Here is an 8,026-nt window from a genome sequence, read left to right as displayed (position 1 = left end):
GGCGAGGGGGTGCGGCGGGGACTGCCCCTGTTCCGACCCCGGTCGGGGGAACAGGGAAGGGGGGCGAGTGGGAGAGGTGGGCTGGGCCGGGGGTCGGCCCAGTTGGGCCAGGGGTGCTGTGGGGGGGGGGGCTTCTCCTTTTTCTTTTTCTTTGTCTGTGTTCTTTTGCATTTTCTTTTTATTTGTTTATTTTCTTTTCTGTTTTATTTCATTTAAAAGTATTTAGGTATTTTATAAAAATGTGTTTTCTCCACCATAATTACCAGTGTATTATTTGGCACCCACCGAACATTTTTGTTTAAATTTTTGAAAACTTTTATTTTCCACTTTAATTTTAATTGAAGTTTGAATTAGGAGTTTGAAAAGAAATGTGATTCCAATGTGATCATGCCCTGTTTAGCAACATGATTAGCTTAATCACAGAGAGTTACTGTAGCATGATCCTCAGGGTGTTACAATTTTGATGAGATGTATGTTGTCTTTCCTGTAGTGGTGTTATGTGAATGTTGACTACATGACACTTCACCATGATTTGGGCCTAGAGGAAGGCATTGGAAAGTAATATGTAGATGATGGGTTGCTAGAGTGACAGAAGCTTAAACCTTAGTTTATGTGTTGCTTCGTAAGGGGCTGATTTGGATCCACATGTTTCATGCTATGGTTAGATTTATTTTAATTCTTCTTTCATAGTTGCGGATGCTTGCGAGAGCTGCTAATCATAAGTGGGAGGCTTGTCCAAGTAAGCACAGCACCCAAGCATCGGTCCACCCACATGTCAAATTATCAAAGTAACAAACGCGAATCATATGAGTATGATGAAAACTAACTTGACAGTAATTCACACGTGTCCTTGGGAGCGCTTTGTTTTATATAAGAGTTCGTCCAGGCTTATCCTTTGCTACGAAAAGGATTGGGACACCTTCCTGCACCTTTGCTACACTTGTTACTTGTTACCCGTTACAAATTATCTTATTATAAAACTATCTGTTGCTGATAATTTCAATGCCTGCAGAAAATACCTTGCTGAAAACCGCTTGTCGTTTCCTTCTGCTCCTTGTTGGGTTCGACACTCTTACTTATCGAAAGAACTACGATTTATTTCCTATACTTGTGGGCCATCAAGACCCCTCCTTGTTGGCTTCACCCGATGGTGCCCTCAGGTGGTGGCGAGGAGCGTAGTTGGATGAGGGGAGGCCGGCGGCATCACGATTGGGGGCAGTCGCCCGTGTCGCTTAGGGTAGGCAGCGCGGGGCTGAGTAGGAACCAAGGCATAAAACTTTAAAGCAAAGTAGCTAGGATGTAACACTTGCACTTATGCTATCTTCGTTATCATGTACCACCTCCACTCCAAAATAATCGTAGTTTCTGGGTTTATCCAAAGTCAAATATGTTTAAGTTTGACCAAGCCTAAAAATATATATATCAATATCAAATTAATCTCATGAGATTCATTATGAGATATATTTTCATACTACGTGTATTTGGTGTTGTAGATCTTAGCAAGTTTGTCTATAGCATTAGTTCAACTTAAGATAGTTTGACTTATAATAAACCTAGAACTTTAATTATTTGGAAGTTAAGTTACTAAAACTCTATTGTACACGCCCGCTACAACATCACTGCCGCACGACCGAAGTCATGGAATAACACCCACGACCGTTGCTCGCCGCAGAGGCGACATTGTTTGCCGATCCCGGGGTCGCCGTCCTGGAATCCGCCTACCACGCACATCCCACCTGAAAACAAGGAGACACACCTCACATCCACCAATAAGAACAACCGAGGCCACCATGACAGCTAAGAGGGCCACACCAACGAGATCCAGATGGGACCGGCGTCTCCCTTCGCCCCAACAAACGTCGTCGGATTTGGCGATTTGGGACAGCTATGGGTGCATGCGAGGGCACATGGCCTGAACCCCGCCCATGCCGGCCAAAGCTAGTCACCGGAGCAGCCGGGGATGACTCTTTTACAAGATCGGGTGAAGGAGCGCCCCTGCCCTAGTCCGGCACAAGTCGACGATGAGACCACCACCCAGATTCATCTGCATCAAGGCCACCATGCACAAAGGGACACCCATCGTCGATGAACTGGGAGAACCGCGAAGGACCGATACTGCCTCCCGAGGCGCAATGAGTACCCCTTCCAGCCATAGCGGGTGTGATGGTTTCCCCTATCGTCGTGCAGGCTTGCTCGACTATGATGGGTGGGTGGGAAGGCGGCGCAGGGGAGAAAATGAGTTTTCGTCGGCCATTCCTAAATATAAGTCTTTTTAGACATTTCAAATGAACAACTATATACAGATGTATGTAGACATATTTTAGAGTGTAGCTTCACTCATTTTGTTTCGTATGTAGTCACTTGTTGGAATCTGTCGAAAGACTTATATTTGGGAACGAAGGGAGTAGTACGCAAGCACACGCACGTCTGCCATCCACAGTCCAAATATATGCACCTTTGTACGTATGGGGGCACCATATATATATAGACCCAAAAAAAGCTTTGTCCCAAAAAATACTCATGGAATATCCAGGTGGTGTACGTAAGTCTAATGCTTAATCTAATCCTTTTGTGTTACAGCAGGAAGTGAACACTTGAACTGACTCTATGGATGGGTCATTTATAAACCATGTGGTTCATAGGCTGCTTCGCTTCGTGGCTGTAATTAGTGGCGAAGCCACACTATGGCTGTGTAGTCAATTGACTACACAACAACTTTTGATAAAACCCTTCTAAATATACAAGTAAACTTCCATGGAAAAATTAAGAAACAGTATACGATTTAGAGATGAATTATAGTTGACATCACAGGTTTATAGTTCTAGCACCGCCACTGAGCCTGTAATTGGTCTTTGCGACAAAAAACACAACAGGTCATCTAGTAGTGCACGGCACGTCCCCCTGCCATCGACAGTACAAATATATGCACCTTTGTATGGGGGCACCATATATATAGACAAAAAAGCTTTGTCCCAAATTTTTTTTTGCATGGCACTACGAGAAGAGCAGCATCTTCTCGGTAAGGAGTGCGTACAAGTTAGCAGCTGCAGACCTCCCCCAAATGGCACAGAACCCGTCGAGCTCATCCAGTGAACCAAATGACAGAAGTATTTGGGACCTCATATGGAAATCAAAAGTGCCTGGTAAAGTGCGAATTTTCAGTTGGAGAGTGGCGGCAAATACGTTAGCCACGAAGGAAAATAAGTGGAAGAGAACGCTCGAACTTGACAACACCTGTAGTATATGTGGGAATGGAATTGAGAATGAGCACCATGCAGTAATCATGTGCACAAAGAGCAGAGCTCTCAGGTCAGCCATGAGAGAAGTGTGGAGCTTGCCCACTGAAAACAAGTTCATGTATACAGGAGAGAATTGGCTGCAAACCCTGCTAAACACAGTCATGATAAGAGGAGGTTTTAGCTATGAGTTTCAACGCGCTTGGATTAGCTCCTCGGCTGGGCATATATACAATTTACAGAGAGCTCCACGGAGGGAGATCGTGCGCCACTACTGGTGATCGTGCGCCACTAACTCACGCACACGATCACATGTACTCTACTCGTACACATACACAGGCATACAACATACACATACACATGTGGTCTAACACCCCCCCGCAGTCGTGTCGTCGGCCGTGTCGACGCAAAGACTGGACCTGAACTGGAGGAAAACGTCCTTGGGCAGGCCTTTGGTCATGACATCAGCTAGCTGCTGCTTCGTGGGGATGTGAAGAACACGGAACTCACCGAGCGCGACGCGCTCGCGGACGAAATGGATGTCCAGCTCCACATGCTTGGTGCGTCGGTGATGCACTGGATTTGCCGAGAGGTAGACAGAGGAAACGTTGTCGCAGAAGACCAGAGTCGCCGTGGTCACCGGAGCGCAGAGTTCACCGAGGAGTTGGCGTAGCCAGACGCATTCGGCAACGGCATTGGCGACGCCGCGGTACTCCGCCTCGGCGCTGGAGCGCGAGACGATGGCCTGGCGTTTGGACGACCAGGAGACGAGGGCGTCCCCGAGGTAGACGCAGAAGCCGGAGGTCGAGCGGCGGGTGTCGGGGCAGCCGGCCCAGTCGGCGTCAGTGAAAGCACGCAAGTCCAGGCGCGCCGAGGCACGCAGGTGGAGACCGAGCGACGGAGTGCCACGCACATACCTGAGCACGCGCTTGATCAGGTTCTGGTGACAAACGCGGGGATCATGCATATGAAGGCAGATCTGTTGCACCGCATAGGCCAGCTCGGGGCGGGTGATGGTGAGGTACTACAGCGCACCGGCGACGCTGCGGTAGGCGGAGGGATCATCGACCCGCGGCCCATCAGCATGCGGTAGCTTGCCCTTGGTGTCGATGGGCATCGGAGACGGCTTGCAGGTGTCCATGCCAGCACGATCGAGCACGTCCTCAGCGTACTGGCGCTGGCAGAGGAAGAAGCCGACAGCGGTGCGCTGGACACGGATGCCGAGGAAGAAGTGGAGCGGGCCGAGATCCTTCATGGCGAACTCGCTGGTGAGGCGGGCGACGACGCGCCCGAGGAGCCCCATCGTGGAGGCGGTGAGCACGATATCGTCGACGTACAGAAGGAGGAAGGCCGTGTCGTCGCCGTGTGTGTAGACGAACAGAGACGAGTCGGAGCGCGTGCTAGTGAAGCCGATCGTCTTGAGGAAGCCGGCGAAGCGCAGAAACCAGGCGCGCGGGGCCTGTTTCAGGCCATAGAGAGATTTGGCCAGGCGACAGACGTGGTTGGGGTGATCGGCGTCGACGAAGCCGACGGGCTGATGACAGTACACCTCCTCCGCGAGCGTGCCGTGGAGAAAGGAATTCTTCACGTCGAGCTGGTGGACAGGCCAGCGGCGCGATGCAGCAATGGTGAGCACGGTGCGAATTGTGGCAGGCTTGACGACCGGCGAGAAGGTCTCGTCGTAGTCGACGCCGGCACGCTGACGGAAACCGCGCACCACCCACCTGGCCTTGTAGCGTTCGAGCGTCCCGTCAGCACGCAGCTTATGCTTGAACACCCATTTACCAGTGATCAAGTTGGCGCCGGGAGGACGAGGCACCAGATCCCAGGTGCGGTTGTGGACGAGAGCGTTGTACTCTTCGCGCATGGCGGCCAGCCAGTTCGGGTCGCGCACGGCGACGCGAATAGAGCTAGGAAGCGGAGAGAGCACAGCAGTAGGGGAGGCAGTGGCGGCGTCGTAGTAGCGTGGATTGGGGCGGACGATCCCAGTCTGCGCACGCGTGACCATCCGACGCGGCGGAGCAGGCCCTGCCGTGGCGGGCGGGGCAGCGGGTGAAGAAGCGGGCGCCGAGGAGCCGCAGCCGTCCGATGAGGAAGGGGCGGCGGAGCTTGAATAGCCGCCAGGCGAGCGGACGCGGGAGTCGTCCGCGCCAGATCCGACGGTCCCGTTCGAACCCGAGGAGGGCGCGACGGTACTTGAGACGTTCGATGAAGCGGGCACGGCAGCCGGCGACCCCTGCTGTAAAACAGAGGGAGGCGCGGCAACAGAGCTCGACGCGGGCACCTGCAGAATTAGAGGCACAACGGCAGGCTGCGGCAGGGGCGGCTCAGGCGGGGGAGCGGGGTGATGAGCAAAGGGGAAGACGCCTTCGTGAAACACGACATGGCGCGAGGTGAGGACGCGGCAAGATTGAGGATCGAAGCAGCGATAGCCACGGTGATCGGAGGGATACCCAAGGAATACACAGGCTATGGAGCGAGCAGCAAGCTTGTGGCGCGCGGTGGCAGCAGTGTTAGGATAACATAAACAGCCGAAAACTCGCAGCAGACTGTAATCAGGCGCGACGCCCAGAAGGAGCTCATGAGGAGAGCGAGGGGCAGTAGCATGACATGGGCGCCTGTTCTGTAGGTAGGTGGCGGTGTTCAGGGCTTCAGCCCAGAACCGCGGCGGCATCGATGCGTGGAAGAGGAGCGCGCGCACACTATCATTCAGGGTACGGAGCACGCGTTCTGCCTTGCCGTTCTGCTGGCTCGTATAGGGGCAGGAGAGGCGAAGGACAGAGCCCTGTGCAGAGAGAAGCGAGCGAACTGAAGCACTATCGAATTCCCGCCCGTTGTCAGTCTGAAGAGAGAAAACGGGGAGCTGAAACTGCGTACGAGCATAAGCAAAGAAATCGCGCAGAATTGGGGGAACATCAGATTTGTTTTTCAGTGGGAATGTCCATACATAGTGTGTATAATCATCGAGTATAACCAAGTAGAATTGATAGCCAGAAATACTAGTAACTGGCGACGTCCATACATCCAAATGCAAGAGCTGGAAAGGGAAATAGGTGCTACTGACAGAAGAAGAAAAAGGTAAACGAGTGTGTTTGCCCACTCGGCAGCCATGACAGTGGTGAGGTGCAGACTTGGCGAAAGTAAAGGGCAGCTGCGAAGCTAGCAGACGGAGCGACGCCTCCCCCGGATGCCCGAGACGCTGGTGTAGAAGCTCGGTGGTGACCACGCCAGCAAACGGAAGGGAGGACAGCGACGGTGCAGACGCCACCCGATACAGATCGCCCGTGGAATTACATCGGAGAATCACCGTGCGAGTCCGGAGGTCCTTGACAGAGAAACCAAATAAGTCAAACTCTACGGAAACAGGGTTGTCACGGCAAAGCTGACGAACAGACAGAAGATTTTTGATCAAGGATGGAGCAACAAGAACATTGCGAAGCTGAATTGGGGAAGTGCCAGAGATTAAGGAGCCAGCACCAACATGGGTGATGGGGAGATGTTCACCGCTACCAACGATGATGTGTGAAGGAGAGGTAGGGGGTGAACGGAGTGGAGGTTACCGGGGTTGTTCGCCATATGCGAGGCCGCGCCGGAGTCCAAGTACCAATCAGAGGTACTGCCTGACGACGAGGGACCAGCGGTGGCGCTGTGGAGGGCCGCCTGGAGGGAAGCCATATCCAGGGGTTGCTGGTGTTGCTGAGGAGGCGCTCCAGGGGCGGGCCGTAGCCGTACGGCGACGCGTGGCCGGGCGGCGGAGCGTAGCCGTAGCCGCCAGGTGCAGCGGGGAACGGCGCAGCGTACATGGCTTGCTGAGGCGGCGTGCCGGGACGGGGACCAAGCACACCAGACCCTGGAGCGCGCCACGGCATGGGCCAGGCCTGGACGAGGCCAGTCCACGAGTTGGTGCCGGGCGCCGGGGCAGGTAGGCCAGGTGCGCGAGGCGGCGCGTTTTGCGACGGGGCGCCGCCCGTGCCGTTGCCGCGTCCGCGGCGACGCCCGCGGCCGCCGCGCGCACGCCCGCCGCTGTTGGCGTCAGGCGCAGCAGGAGGTGCAGCGGGTGGTGAGGGCGAAGCAGCTCCACGCCCGGCGAGGAGCGCATGGGCGCCCTGAAGGCGCGCGGTCTGCTCGGCCCGATGCTCCTCGAGAAGCAAGAAGGAGCGTGTCTGAAGGAGCGAGGGCAGCGGTGACTGCGACATGATGTGGGGGATGGCGCCATGGAACTGGCGGTTGAGCCCTCGGAGAAGATGGAAGACCTGGCGCAGCTCGGACACCGGCTGGCCCAGATCGCGGACCTGGAAGCGGGATCGCCGGCCGGAGCAAAGGAATTGGTCCGGTCGCCGGTGTCTGATACCATGATAAGAGGAGGTTTTAGCTATGAGTTTCAACGCGCTTGGATTAGCTCCTCGGCTGGGCATATATACAGTTTACAGAGAGCTCCAGGGAGGGAGATCGTGCGCCACTAACTCACGCACACGATCACATGTACTCTACTCGTACACATACACAGGCATACAACATACACATACACATGTGGTCTAACATCAATGATGAAGACCGGACAAAAATTCTGTTGCTGCTATGGAGAAGCTGGTACTTAAGAGAAGACTGCATACGTAATTGCGGTAGAGAATCGATTGGGAATTCAAAGCAGTTTCTGCTAAAATATGAAGAGGAACTGAGAGCTGCAACTGATCCTGGTGAGGGATCTAGCAAAAGGGAGACACTGACAGATGGAAGCTATGGAGAGCGGCTTGTGGCTATGGCCGTGGACAAATGGTCGCTGCCGGATT

The sequence above is a fragment of the Triticum aestivum genome, chromosome 3D (assembly GCF_018294505.1).
Source record: "Triticum aestivum cultivar Chinese Spring chromosome 3D, IWGSC CS RefSeq v2.1, whole genome shotgun sequence".
Classification (NCBI taxonomy): domain Eukaryota; kingdom Viridiplantae; phylum Streptophyta; class Magnoliopsida; order Poales; family Poaceae; genus Triticum; species Triticum aestivum.
Note: the sequence above shows the minus strand (reverse complement) of the source record.